Source organism: Peromyscus maniculatus, chromosome 2 (assembly GCF_049852395.1).
Source record: "Peromyscus maniculatus bairdii isolate BWxNUB_F1_BW_parent chromosome 2, HU_Pman_BW_mat_3.1, whole genome shotgun sequence".
NCBI lineage: Eukaryota > Metazoa > Chordata > Mammalia > Rodentia > Cricetidae > Peromyscus > Peromyscus maniculatus.
The window spans coordinates 156,305,861-156,320,095 of NC_134853.1; the positions used below are offsets into that span (position 1 = coordinate 156,305,861).

Below are 14,235 nucleotides of genomic sequence, written 5' to 3' on the forward strand. Positions count from 1 at the left end.
GGGGAGGAGGGGGGGCTTGCGTTCTGTTGGCCATCAGTAACTAGAGTCGGTGGGCAGGCCCAAGAGCCCAGGCTGCTGTCAGCCTCTAGGTGACCTTGGCAGCTCTCGTCTCTTCCTGGGTCCTCCGAGGTTACTCTTACTAGATGGAGGGTCCTCCTGCCTTCCCTCCACTCTTGCAGCCTAGGGTGGGGCAGAGAAGAACCTAAGGAGAAGCGGGGAGCCACGGACTAGTGGGCTTCTCTCTGTTCCCGCCCCAGCGTCGCCATGGAAGAGTGTCCCCCACCTCACAACTCTCTGGTCGCCCCGCTTGCCCCAGAACTTGTCCTTCGCAGCCTAGGCTGTCGGCTAGAGCCCCCAGCACTTCTACTGTCTGGCTGTGCAGCCCTGAGCTTGTCTCTACACCTCTCTGGGCCTTAGTTTCCCTACCTGTTAGATAGGGGTGCGCAGCAGGGGTGGCCTCCCTGCCGCTCCCGCGCCTGGGGCTCAGGCTCCGCAGTGAGGGGGGAGCGGCGCCGGGAAGGAGCGATCCGCGGTCACGTGACGTCCCCCTCCCCGAACTGCGGCGGCGGCGGCGGCGGCGGCGGCGACCGCGTCCCGGCAGAGCTGCAGCAGCAGCTGAGGGCACCCCAGTGCCGAGCCCAGGACGCCCCGGCCCAGGCCCGCGGTGAGTGCCGGCTCGGTGTAGGGGATCTGGGCGATGAGGGGCGCGGCCAGGCTAGATGGCGGCGTGGCGGGGCGGGGGACCCCCGCGGGCACCAGCCATGCCGCGGGGCAGGCTAGGGTTCCACCCTAGGTGCCCCGAGTCCTAGGCGACATCATTCTTGTCACCCTCCGGGGGGGACGGCAGAGAAGTGGGCGCACTGGGGAGAAGCCAGCCCGGCATCCGCAAAGGGAGGCATTTCGCTCCTCGGAGCAGGGAAGTCGGGGTCCTCTCTGGCCATCGCCCTGGGCCTTGATGTCCTTGCATCTCCAGGTACATAATGCATCCCTGCCCGACCCGATCCACCGCGGAGGGGGGCACTGGCGTCACGCAGTCCTTATTGCCACCCCTGGCTCTGTTGGCTCTGAGGGTTGGTGGCAAATCCACTGGCAGTCACCACTATGCCCTGCAGGCCCTTGGGAGCCCTGCTGATGTGACGGCTTGGTGAAGAAACCTTGTGTGCACTCCCTGTATCCCCCCCCCCGAGTGTGTGTGTGTGTGTGTGTGTGTGTGACTGTGTGACCCCTGTATCCATCCCTCTCCAATGCTTGACCTTGCGGGTGGCTGTCACAGCATAGGCCCGAGTGAGGTAGGGTTAGGAAGGACATCCCACCCCTCTTCACATGGTATATTGGCATCTGTCCCTGTCCTTCAGTCCCCTCCCTGCCTAAGTCAGAGGGCCAGACACCTATTGGCTTGCAGGAGGGATGGGGAGAGAATCCTGCCAGGTATGAAGCAGAGGAAAGGTCAAGAGGAAGTAGGGGTGAAAGGATACCTCTTCCTCTCCAAGGGAGCTGACTGTGTGTGTGTGGTACCCCACCGATACAGGACCTCCTAAAAACGCTTGAGGGAAGAAGTTGCTGGGCAGAGCACTGATGAGTGTCTAGGTCAGCAGGACTAGGTTGTGTTCAGACCCCTGCCCCGTGGGGTTCCCCTGTGGGACCTCAGCCTGATTCCAGGGCCCCCCAGCAGTGGGAAGACCTGGGCAAGGAGTGGGTATGCCTTTTGGCCTTGAAAAAGATTCCAGGGTGATAATTAACCTGCAGTGAGAACACCTGCCCTGTCCACCTTCTCTAGCCACGGCAGGATTCGGTCTCCCTGACAGAGGTGCGGGAACTGGCCTGGCCGGGCTAAGTAGATGGTGTGTGGCCCTGGGTTACCTGGAGCTGGGGCTACAGTCAGATTTTTTTTTTTTTTTTTTTTTTTTTTGAGATAGAGTCTCACTATGTAGCCCTGGATGGCCTGGGACTTGATATGGTAGACCAGGTTGATCTTGAACAGACAGATCTATCTGGTTCTGCCTCCTGAGTGCTAGGAGTGAGAGTGTGGACCAGCATCCCTGGCTCCAGTCAGAATTATTCTGATCTGAGGTGGAGGCTCGGCCAAGTGGAGGGCTCACCATGGGCTGTGGCCCTTTGCTACCTGGGGGTGGGGGTGGGGGGGGGGTGCCTCCGGATGGAGATAGGGAAGATAGGGAGCAGGTCTAGAGTCTGAACTTGCAGCAGCCCCTCTTCCGGTGGCTATGACGTTCCCCACCAGGCCTGGGCCGGCTCATTGCCTCATTTGAGAAAAGCCCCCCTCCCCTTCTCCCCAAGATATTTGCCTAGAGTGGTCCCAGGGACCCCCTTTGCTGTTCTAAACATCACCCATCACAGGGGACAGCAGGGCCCTTTCTCTGGCCTGTGGGTGTACAACAGGCCTTCTCTTCACCTTGACATTCTCTTGTCCGTGGACTTCAAGGCACATCCATCCATCCCCACCCCCACATCAAGGTCTGCACAGGTAAAAAGGGAGGGAGGCCTGCGAGCCTTGCCCTCTGCTCCTGCCCCTTCCCCGCCGTCACATTTCAGAACAGAGAGACCCTTCAAGGACTCACTCCTGGGGCAGGTCAGTTTCCCACGCCACCTGTCTGTCTTCAAGGCCTTTGTTCCAGCTGCCAGACTGCTGAGCAGCTACGCGAGCTGGGCAAACAACCTCGACCCTCGCACAGCCAGACCCAAACAAACACAGCTTGACCCCCAAATACCCTGAGACATAGACTCAGGGACACAAAGCCATACTCTACCCTGTCTGACCCCACCCACCCCGACAGATGCCACCTCTGTGACTAAAAGCAAGCTTCTTGAAGCCTTCATCTGGGGGGGGGGGGCTTTTCTACCTCAGTGGCCTCCAGTGTGCTGGCAGGATACACGAACATACAGAGAACACGTGGAGGCCCTGTGCCCTTAAAAAATGAACCTGGCAGACATGCTCAGGCGCCCACATGGATTCACGCTTGCACGCGTGCCTGGCATCAGCTTCCTGCGCGTGGGATGTAGCTGCCTCGTCACCCGTGAGGAGTGGCAGAGACCCCTCTGAACATCCCCCTCCCCAGCCAACCCTTACCTCATTCCCTCTTTCTGCTTCCTATGAACCCAGCTAGGGATAGAAGAGCAGCCTTTGAAACTGCCTTGTGAGTTTTACATTATCACCTGCCTCTGTTCCTACCCTACACTTACCCAAAGGGCGGTTTGAGAGTCTCTCCCCTTGCCTGCCTGGCCTTGAGGGTGCCAGTCCGCAGGTCTCTCCTGAGACCACACAGGACCCAGCACAGGCTTGAAACAGCTACTGCCCCGGTTCCCTTCCTTCTGCTGCCTTGGCAGTGCCTGGCCAAGTTCTGTTTTCGGCTCCCCCCCCCCCCCCCCCCCGCTCCACCCGACCCCAGTAGGGCTGGGGGCCAGCTGGTGCGAATGTAAAGAATCCTTAGATATCTCTGCTCACCTTTTCCCAAGGCAGAGCGACTGCTAGGCTGGGCCCTGGCACCCTGGCTGATTTCCTGCCCCCTCCCCCGACACAGGGTTTCTCTGTGTAGCCCTGGCTGTCCTGGAACTCACTCTGTAGACCTGGCTGGCCTTGAACCCACAGAGATCCACCTGCTTCTGCCTCCCGAGTGCTGGGATTAAAGGCGTGTGCCACTGCCCAGCTCTGGCTGAGCTTCTTATGAGCCTCTTAGAGGTTGGCATCTCTGGGAAGCTGCTACTAAAAAGGGGTTTGGGTAGGCTGAGGTGAGGCCTCCTTGGCGGGCAGATGCTAGATTAGGGGCAATGAGGAACTGTTCCATTATGCTCATTTGGGCCCCACCCCAGACAGCTGAGAGTGCTGATTCCCAGTGCAAGCTTGGCCCTTTCTCTAGCTGGGTGTGCAGCCAGGCGAATCATGTCCTCTCTCTGGGCCCAGCTCAGGTGCTGGGAAGCAGTTTGGCCCAGCTGGGTAGTGAGTGGGTCAGAGGTATGAAGAGGCAGCCCCTTGCCAATGAGAAAGGGAAGTGTGGCTCAGCTGGGCGGTGCGATCATGAGAGGGCCCTGGCTGGGGGCTTTCTGTGGGCCAGAAGCTCTAGGTCTACCCTAGGCTACATAGGCTTTGAATTTCAGAGGCAGCCATCCCGAGATCAACCCAAGGAATAGGGGGACCCGAGGGCAGGAGGCTGCAGTTGGTGTGCCCATCCGTTTGCAGCATGGATGGATGTTCCTAGCCTTCAAGATAGGCTCTATTTTTAGGGCTGAAGACTGACATTTAGCAAGCAGGTGATTTGGAAAAGATGCAAGGAGAGGAATCTGAAAGGTACTGGTAGGGAGGTACCCCCAAAACAGAGAGGATCCTTTTACATTGGAAAACAGAAACAACACATCCAATCTACTGTGTCCCAGCACAGCCCCGCCACCCGCTCAGCAAGCGCTTAGTGAGCGTCTCATACACACAGGCCAGAAGGACTGGGGACAGAGGTGGGTGACCTGGGAGTGGCAGTCGCTGCGGGATGTGACACTGGGCTTGTTGCCTGTAAAGAGTTGTGAGGTTCAGGGTGCTTTGACTGCTCTGTCAACATGAGACCACCCTCCTGTCAGGGTGAGCACACGTTTTTGACTCTGTTAACCAGTTGCATAGTTTGGGGTGTTTCCCTCTCTCCTCCTGAGGCTCTTGTTTCTTTATCTGTAAAGCAGGGACCGTGGGTTGTTTTGTTTTTGAAGTACTAAAATGATTAACAGAGGTGGTGGTGTACAGCTTTAATACCAGCACCTGGACTAAGACAGGTGGATTTCTGGGAGTTTGAGCCAGCAGGGTCTACATAGCAAGTTCAAGGCCAGCCAGAACTATGTAGAGACCGTCTCCAAAAACGAAACCCCAATAAAATAAATTAAGACATAGGATAGGAATTATCAAGACTCTAAATCCGATCCGAGTTGGCTCGGCAGTGAACACATTGGGAGGGCAAAGTCAGGAGGATCTTGAGTTCAAGACCAGTCTGGGCTACAGATGGAGACCAAATCTAAAACAACCAAATAATGAAAAATGCTGGACCTAGTGGCACAGGCCTGGAATCCCAGCTGTTCAGGAGCCTGCGCAGGAGGGGTGAAAGTTCAATGCCCGTCTAGGGCACAGAATGAGTTAAAAGGCAGCCTGGGCAACTCAGGCCCTGTCCCAAAACAAAAAGCAAGAAGGCTGGACTAGAGCTCAGCGGTGGAGCGCCTGGCTAGCATGTACCAGGGCTCAGCTCTAGGCCTGCAGGTGAGGGTTGCCACAGGCAGAGTCCACGTCAGAGCTCTGCTGTGTGACTTTGGACGAGTCACCTACCTTTGGTGACTCAGGGTTCTCCACAAAGCAGGAATGTTGAGCTCCTATCTGCTTTCCTCTTGGGGGTCTCGTGAGGATGGTGGCATCATCGCCTGGAACTACTTTGGATAAACAGGACTGGGCTCAGACAAAAACCCACAAATGGACCCGGGACAAACACACACCAGGACAACCTGGAGAGACCTCTTTTTACTTCCCTCTCTTGCCTTCTCACTTTTCATTCTAAAAAGGCGTTTGATTATTAGCTTGTGTGTGTGTGTGTGTGTGTGTGTGTGTGTGTGTGTGTGTGTGTGTGTGTGTCTGTCTGTCTGTCTGTCCATGACATGGAACCCATGTGGAGATCAGAGGAAACTCCTTGAAGGAGTCAGTTCCCTCTGCCCACCATGTGGGTCCCAAGAATTGAACTCAAGTTGTCAGACTTGGCAGCAAGCACCTTTACCCACGGATCCATCTCACAGGCCCTTGTTTTGTTTGTTTGTTTGTAACAAGTTCTCACTATGTAGCCCAGGCTGGCCTTGAACTCATAATAATCCTCCTCTCTCAGCCTCCCAAGTGCAAGGGATTTCAGGCATTCATCACCACATCCAGTCCAAACTTTATAGTAAAAAACACATTTTTTAAAAGCCTTTCCTTCGCCGGGCGTGGTGGCGCACGCCTTTAATCCCAGCACTCGGGAGGCAGAGCCAGGCGGATCTCTGTGAGTTCGAGGCCAGCCTGGGCTACCAAGTGAGCTCCAGGAAAGGCGCAAAGCTACACAGAGAAACCCTGTCTCGAAAAAACCAAAAAAAAAAAAAAAAAAAAAAAAAAAAAAAAAAATAAAAGCCTTTCCTTCAGTGTTTGGGGATAGTGGGATTTTTTTTTCCTCCCATGATATCACATTTTCAAGGTAATTGGCAATTGGGCAGTTTTCCCTCTTGAGGGGTCAGGGCCTGGCACATAGTAGCCGTCAGTACATTATAACGGGGACATCAGCAGAATTCTGAGCTGCTTGGTAAGAGGGGCAAAGGGGCAAAGCAGGCCTGATGGTGTGGCCAGCTACATTGAGGGCCAAAGTTGGGTTACTTGGGCTTCAGAGGAGGGTGATGAGGTGACCTGCTTTAGTAACGGCTTGACTGCCAGCCTGGGGACTCTGCATCACCCCAAAGTCACTAAGGAGCCCTCCGGGCATTCTGCACATAGCCTCTGGCTGCATGGCCGGACTCTGTAGCCAGGGAAGAGAAAGCAGCCTGGCTGTGCTGGGTGAGTACTGCCCAGGGCCTTCCTCTCTGGATCTCATCTTCCTCAAGTGTGCAGACAGAAGCAAGGCTGTGTCTTCCACCCCTACCTGGAGCAGGGGAGGGGCTCAAGACATCAGCCCTGCAGAGAACTGTATAGTTGTGAGTGCAGGAAACAAGACTGTCACCTGCACAGAAGGTCGGCGTCTTGTCCCCTGCCTCTGCGTTGCTGGTGGGGGGGCAGTGAGCAGGTTCTGAGGCTGCTGATAGGTCTGTGGCATGGGAGAAGCCTTGTGACTGCTGCCGGCCTCCATGATGATGATGGCTGCGCCGGGTGAGCCCCGGGGGTGTTTCTCTCTTAGGGAGTCAAGGCATTTCGGTAACTGCCTGTTCCTCAGGCACCCCTGGGAACTGGGAGCGGTTGGCAAGGTGCACAGGGCGACAGTAGGTGCAGAGCAGACACCTGAGCTGCCTCCTCAAGTCCGCAGGAGCCACACACTTGCAGAGGGAAAAGTGGAGGCCAGGCTGTGGGGTTCAGCCCTCTACCTCCTGAGAGCTGACTTGAATCTCTAAGGGACCGATTCCCCTGTCCTAGGTCCCCACCTTGAGTCAGGACTCCAGCGGCAGGTGGAGGTGGCTAATGGAGGATGACCTTGGTAGTGTCCCCTGCCTGGCTGCTTGGGAGCAGACCTTGGGGGGCATCTGATTTCCTCATTCTCTAAGAGGGCCAAACCACTGACCTCAGGGTGTCCTAGGACGAGGCTGGGTTGGTGGTTGGCCAGTCTTTTTCCGTGATACTCTCTTCTGACCTTGGAAATCAGCAGAGAGGCCACACACCTTCTGGTAGACAGATGCAGGCCCTTGTGACAGCCTTGGTGGCAGGCTAAGGGCTACAGCTAGGTGTGTGTGGGCCTTGGCCTTGCCCGTTCACACATACCTCCCACCTTGGAGTCTGTCTCCCTGAGCTCTAAGTACCGCTGGAAACAAAGCTTGGCAGAGCCCTTAGGGCTGAGACCCCATCCATCCCTGCCACCAGGCTTACAGCTGGAAAGATGTAGGTAGTTGTGGTCCCTAAGGATAGAGAAGCCTGCCGGGCAGTGGTGGCGCACGCCTTTAATCCCAGCACTCGGGAGGCAGAGGCAGGCGGATCTCTGTGAGTTCGAGGCCAGCCTGGTCTACAAAGCAAGTTCCAGGAAAGGCGCAAAGCTACTCAGAGAAACCCTATCTTGAAAAACCAAAAAGAAAAAAAAGAAAGAAAAAAAAGGGATAGAGAAGCCTGAGACTCACTCCTGCCCCACTACCCCCAATGTGTGCAGTCCTTACCAGCAGGATGGGCTGAGCAGCAGAACCCTGGAGGGGCATTAATTGAGCACTTATGGTGTGCTGAGTTCCATGTTAACGCTTTCCATGGACCCATCCCATTGACTTCCCAGCAACTGTTATTACCAGCTATAAGGTGCTCAGAGAGGTTAAGCAGCCTCCAGAGGTCACTCAGGAGGCTGAGATTTTAATTAGGGCTGTGTTAACCTCTGTTAACCACTGTGATGTACAGAGTAAGACCGGGAGGGAGAGGGGGCTGCTGAGAGGAGTGGGCTGTTCCCTAGGAGCCCTAGGAAGTTTGCTCTGGCCGGGGGGGGGGGGGGGGGGGGTAGGGGGCTAGGCTGAGGCCAGGACAGGGGCTTTCCCTAACAGTTCGGTTTATCATCCTGTCAGTGCCAATATGGAGAACGTGGATGTCTCGTGATCGGGACTAAAGAAGGCCTCCCTGGCTACCCAAGGACCTTCCTTGATTCTTGCCCTGTCCCTGTGGGGGCCTTCAGAACCAACCCTGTGCCAGTAGAAGATGTATCACAGAGCCACAGCACAGGATGCCCCGAGTGGCCCAGTGTGTTCAGGAAAGGGATGGACCCAGAAGCAGGGCCATGTGCATACCCACCGAGGCCTATCTCTCTGGACCTGTTTCATCATGAGATGGAACAGCAGCTGCCTCAGGAGTCACACTGCCTCCCAGGACACAGGGGGGGGGGCACCCAGATGTGACTCAGTCCTACTCAGGGAGACCATCTGGACCCCATCACGGGCTTCCCTGCAGTGCTTAGGCTGAGGACAGTTTGGGGGTTCCAGGCTAGAGGGTCCTGCGTACAGAGGGGCCAGGATAGCCAGAGAGCACCCCTTACTCCCTGCCCCATCCTAGTCTGGGGTACTGAACCCCAGGAATAATCTGTGGGGGTGTGGGACCGGGGGCTTCAGGGCTAGGTCCTGCATGTTGAGTGGAGGGTCTTGGAGTCTGAGCGTCACCACTGCCCCTCCCCGCCATGCCCATGGGGCTGGGGCTACCTGGGTAACCAGAGTGAGAAGGGCCCTTGGAGATTCCTTGTTATAGACAAAGAAAGGGGCCCAGAGAGGGGATGGGACTTGTCCCAAGTTACTCTGTGAGCCAGTGTGGCACTTGGCTCCTGGGACAGTTCATACTAACACATCCACTAACCATGTTAAGCACCCACCTCAGCCTTGCTTACTCGGCCTTTTCTTGGTAGGGTCTCACTATGTTGCCTCGGGTAGTCTTACACTCCTGGCAATTCTCCTGTATCAGCCTCTCAAGTACTGAGGTTACACGCATTTCTGTTTTGTTTTTGTTTGTTTGTTTGAGACAGGATCTTGCTATCCAGCCCAGGTTGACCTCGAACTTATAATCCTCTTGCTTCAGCTCCCCAAGTGCTGGGATTATAGGCATGCATACCACACAGGACTGTGAGTCCCTGTTGATTGGTGGTTCCTGTGTTAGGGCTGAGAACTTTTGAGTTCTAAAACCAACTGTGTGAGATAAGTACAGTTACTTCATCACCATTACCTGTTAAAAATCCCAGGCTTTGAAAGTTTATGAAAAGGACCCAGAGTCGCCAGTCAGGAATAGTGGAGCAAGGGATTCGAATACAGGCCTGACCCATTCCAAGCTCAAGTCATCACTAGACCATGTATGTTGTGATAGGGATAAAATGAACTTTCTTTCTATCCATAGCTGGCCTAGGACACTGTTTATGCATTCCTTGAACGCATATCAAGTGCTGAGCATGATGAGCCTGAGAGCCAGAGATTAGACAGTGAAGTGCAGGACCTCCAGACACCCCTCCACTCTCTGCCTCACCCACGATGGCTGCCACTCTCCTGTCTCCAGTCAGCCTTTTGAGTGCCCATGGTGTCCCTGACCTCCTCTTGTGAGAAATGGGGCAGGACCCAGCGGGTGCACCTGCTGCCATTGGTATAAATAACCACCCTGTGGAAGCCCTTTGTGAGCACCAGGCATCGCCTCTGTTACCGCTCAGCATCAGCCTCCACTCATGGGAGCTGGGCCCCTGTGCTGTGTGGCTCTTGTGGACTCTGCCCTGCCCTGTGTCCAGGCTTTGTGCCCAGGCTGTGGCTGTGCTGTGGCTGGGAGGTAGAGTATCTACCAAGCAGCTGGTGATTATTAAGCACTTACTGTGTGTCTTATGAGGCTAAGGCTTGGGCAAATGGGGAGACCTTGTTCCTTGTGAGGGATGCGGAGCCTCAGCCCCATCCACTCCAGCCTGTGAAAACCAGAGCAGAATAGTTGCTTTCTTTTAGAAAGCGCAGTGAATGTCTCAAGGAGTGTCTACAGCCATTCCCACCCCCCACCCTTGGGCAGGCCCTTCAGCCCCCAGGATCCTGGGGTTCCTAACCTGCAGAATGGGGACAGCAATCCAACCTAATCTACAGAATGGCAGGAGATGTGCTTGGCACAAAGCCTCAGTAGTGGGTAGCTACTGCTTTTCTGGGATGGGACATGAATGATGGGGATGGAGGTCTTGAGGAGCACCCAGGGAGCCATTGCCAGCCTCAGTTTCCCCATCAGTTATGGCAGATACACAGTTCTTGCACGCTCTAGCTCCTGGGGCTGTTATGGGATCACAGAGGCCCAGGGTGCGTGGGTGCTGCTCAGCAATCCTCTCAGAGGAACGAAGGGCGGAAGGAACACGGTAGGCGGTGAATCAGCAGGTGCCACCATTGTGGCACGCAGGTGTGCCATTGTGGCCTGGAGAGGCGCAGCCTAGAGGGAAGGGCGAGGACAGACTGTGGAGCCGCCTCCGCATCAGGGGGGGAGGGAGGGAGGGTGCCACAGCGGGATCTGGGGCGCTTTCCCTGGGGGCTCAGGGTCTCCACCCTTCCAGAGAGACGCTGGGGGGCTGGGGCTGGGGCGCTGTCCCTGGTCCTGGAGTGCTGCCTGCTCTGGCCTGCAGTTCCATCGATGACCAGATGAGGGCGCCAGGGACCGCCTCTGACTCCCAAGCTGTGTTCAGAGAGCAGTCTTCATTTCCAGACTTAACACTCCTAGATAACAAGCCAACCTGCTCAGCTCATTTCCGAAGCCACTGACATGTCACCATGAGGGAACCAAACAGTGCTCCACTTTGTCGGGGTGAATGCCCTGGCATGACCACACTGCAAGATCACAGAAGTAACCAAACCCTTGGCATTTATAACAGAGACACTTTTCCATTTAACAGTGGAAAATCTTACTGCTGCACCTGACCTCCAGCTCTGGAGGGCTCCAGTAATTGAACCTAAGAAAATTTCATTATGGATTAAAGCCACATCAAAAAGATACTCACGGGGTTGGGGCTGTAGCTCAGTGGTGGACCAATTGTCTGACTTACTCAAGGTCATGGGTTCCATCCCATGAGAGAGAGAGAGAGAGAGAGAGAGAGAGAGAGAGAGAGAGAGAGAGAGAGAGAGAGAGAGAAGCACAGATCAATACCGGTGTACGAAGTACTTAGGGACTAGGCTGCCTTACCAGTCTGTGCCCACACGCAAGGCAGGGTAGTGTGTGTGCAGGAGTCTGCCTTGAGTGGGACTCTCCCTGAATAGCTCTTTGGGCTGCCACCCTCTGAATGGCTGTGGTGACTCTCAGTAATTGCTAAATTAAAAACCACCTTCCTCTATTTCCCTAATGCTTCTCGGGGGCGGAGTTGTCCTCATTGAGAACCACAGCCAAAGTGGGAGCTTTGCGGCTCTGCTGAGGCTTACTGGGTCCTACACTGGCCGACTGAGTGGAAGGGGGTGTTTTGGGAATTGTTAGGGTACTCCCCCCTCATCTTACACGTGAACCAGCAGAGGCCAGAATAAGAAGGGGCTTCTCCTGGGTAGCAGCAAGTGACTCACAGATCTGGGGGCTGGATCCAGGTCTCCTGGCCCAGGAAGCAGGGCTCAGGCAGCCCGCTGCCCCGGTAGGTGTTGTGGGTACATCCCGGAGCTTTAACCAACTGCCCTGAAAGTGGGCAGGGAAGGTCGTACACTTAGCAGAGATAGTGAAATAGGGAGGCTAAATGGGTCCCTGCTGTACCACAGGACAGTGGCCTTGACCTCCCCTCTGTATTCTCCTCCGGGGTGCCATGGTTGGTCACACACCTCTCTGACTCATGAAGGACCATTCTCTTCATCTCATTTCTTCCCAGCGGCTTGCTGGTTACCACGTAAGATAGCCATGCATGTGTGGACGTGTCTGTCTGTCCACACACTGTATAAGTGTAAGACAGCCATCGTTAGGGGGTACAACTTCTGTGCACAGATCTGTGGTCTTGTGTGTCTTGTGGGTGTGCAAACCTGGCCACAGTCAGTAGGTGAGCACGCTTAGATTTGTGACTCAGGCAAGTAAACTTCATCTGACCTTGGCACGTGTGTGTGCATGTGAGCTGACAGAATGAGGGCTGACTTCCGTGTGAGCAGGTCTACACCTATTGTCTAGGCACAGGTTAGACATCTGTATGTGTGCTCTGTACAAGTTCAAGTGCGTGTGAACCTGGGAAACCTTGTGGACAGATGTGCACTCGGGTCCTCCAGGGAGTGTGTTATGTTGATGCTCCATACCAGAACCAGGACAACAGGCATCACTGGCAGCTGCTTGGGGAGGGTAAGCTGAGCCACACCTCCTCGCTCCCCAGGGAATACCCCAACCCCGATGCTTGAGAACTTAGATCACAGCTCCTGGGACTGGATGGATGTCACCGGGCTGGAAGGGTGAGGGGGCTTCCATGGCCGGCGAAATTCCTCCTAGGCGAGTGTACTTTGCCAGTGCTGAGCCTTTAGGCTGGTGAGAAGGAGGTTGGTGTGCATGTGTGAGGGAGATTGATTAACACATGAGCAAACCTGAGCCCTGGGAGGAAACAGATTCCAGCCAAGCCACTCAGGAGCTGCCAAGGCCAGGGCAGGGAGCCCAGACCTGCCATGTCTCCTGCCCAGGAGGCTCTGAGCATATCCCTGCATGGGAATGACTTGAAGGGGAAGGGGCTGTTTGGGGACCCTGGCAAGAGCCCACGAGTGGCATGCGGAGCCCAGCCTGGGATCTTCCCAGGGCTTGCCTTTCTCTCTATTCCCCGGTTCCCTGCTGAGGGCTGGCAAGGGCGTGCTGAAGGCAGGTGGGTAGGATGCTCAGAGTTCAGCCTGGGGTGAGCTTGGGAAAGGAACTACTCTGCACCCCTGCATCCTCCCTTCTTCACCAGGTTTGGAATGCGTTCATTTAACTTGGGTGCACATTCAGGAGGTCTAGAATAGGAGGTCTCTTCCCAGAAGGAGGCTGGCCATGGAGAACAGCCTGGCTCTGTTTTCTTTTTGAGAGAGGATCTCATGTAGCTGAGGATGACCTTGAACTCCTGACCCTCCTGCCTCCACTTCTCTAGTACTGAGATTAGAAGTGTGTACCACCAGACTTGGCTCTATTATTTGTTAATTGAGACAGAGTCTCACTATGTAGTGTTGGCTGGCCTGTGATTGGTTCTGTAGACCAGGCTGGCCTGGAACTCACAGAGATCCACCTGCCTCTGCCTCTTGAGTGCTGGGAATCAAAGACCATGCACCACCACATGTGAGCCTGATGCCCGGTTTTATTTTGTGCAGGAGAGTGGACCCAGGGTTTCATGCATGCTAGGTGAGTACTACTCCCAGCCTGTAGTTCCTTTTCTAGGTGAGAGACCGAGGAAAGGGGACTCTGACACATGCAGTCGCCATTCCCCAGAGCCAGCCTGCAAGCACCCCTCCCTGTCACAGTGGTCTGTGGTGGCTGATGTGGTCCCTTGTCATGCTGTCTCTCTATGCAGCTGTCTTGGAGTCTGTTCTGTAAATCTGCTCACACAGATTTACCTCATTCTTCAACAGTATTAAAGTTTTGTTTTTATTTTGTGTGTATGAGTATTTTGCCTGCATGTATGCATGTATGCATGTATATATGTGTAACATATGCAGCCTGGTGCCTGAGGAGGCCAGAGGAGGACTTTGTAGCCGCTAGAACTGGAGTTACAGATAGTTGTGAACCACCACGTGGATACTGGGAACAGAATCAGGGTCCTCTGCAGAAGCAGCCAGTGCTCTAACCACTGAGCCGTCTCTCCAGCCCCACCCAGCCCCACCCACCCTTTTCCTGAGACACTTGGAAGTGTGCACTGCCATGCCTGGGTCTATATTTCAATTAATTCATTAAATTGAGTCAGGGTCTCATTATGTAGTGTTGGCTGGCTTGGAATTGGCTATGGAAACCAGGCTGGCCTCAAACTCTCAGAGATCCACCTCCCTGTGCCTCCCGAGTGAGTGCTGGGATTACAGGAGTGGCTACCACACTTGGCCCGTCCTTTCTCATAGCTGTGTGGCCCTGCATCTCCATCTGGGTGGCCAGTTAGCTAGTTTACTAGTAATTCTTTGCTATCC

The 14,235-nt window shown here is 55.1% G+C and overlaps 1 protein-coding gene across 4 annotated transcripts in view; it reads left to right on the top strand.

Moving 5' to 3' along the window:
• Window positions 1-557: 557 nt before the first annotated feature.
• The window catches only part of Rap1gap (RAP1 GTPase activating protein), a 65,216-nt gene continuing 51,538 nt past the window's right edge, over window positions 558-14,235 (top strand). For 2 of the 4 annotated variants that reach the window (XR_013049413.1, XM_076565467.1), the window contains exon 1: window positions 561-664. The gene's annotated coding sequence lies outside the window, so the exon portion shown is untranslated. Of the gene's footprint in view, window positions 665-14,235 lie in introns of all 4 variants that reach the window. The other 2 variants (XM_076565468.1, XM_076565457.1) reach the window with 2 other exon arrangements.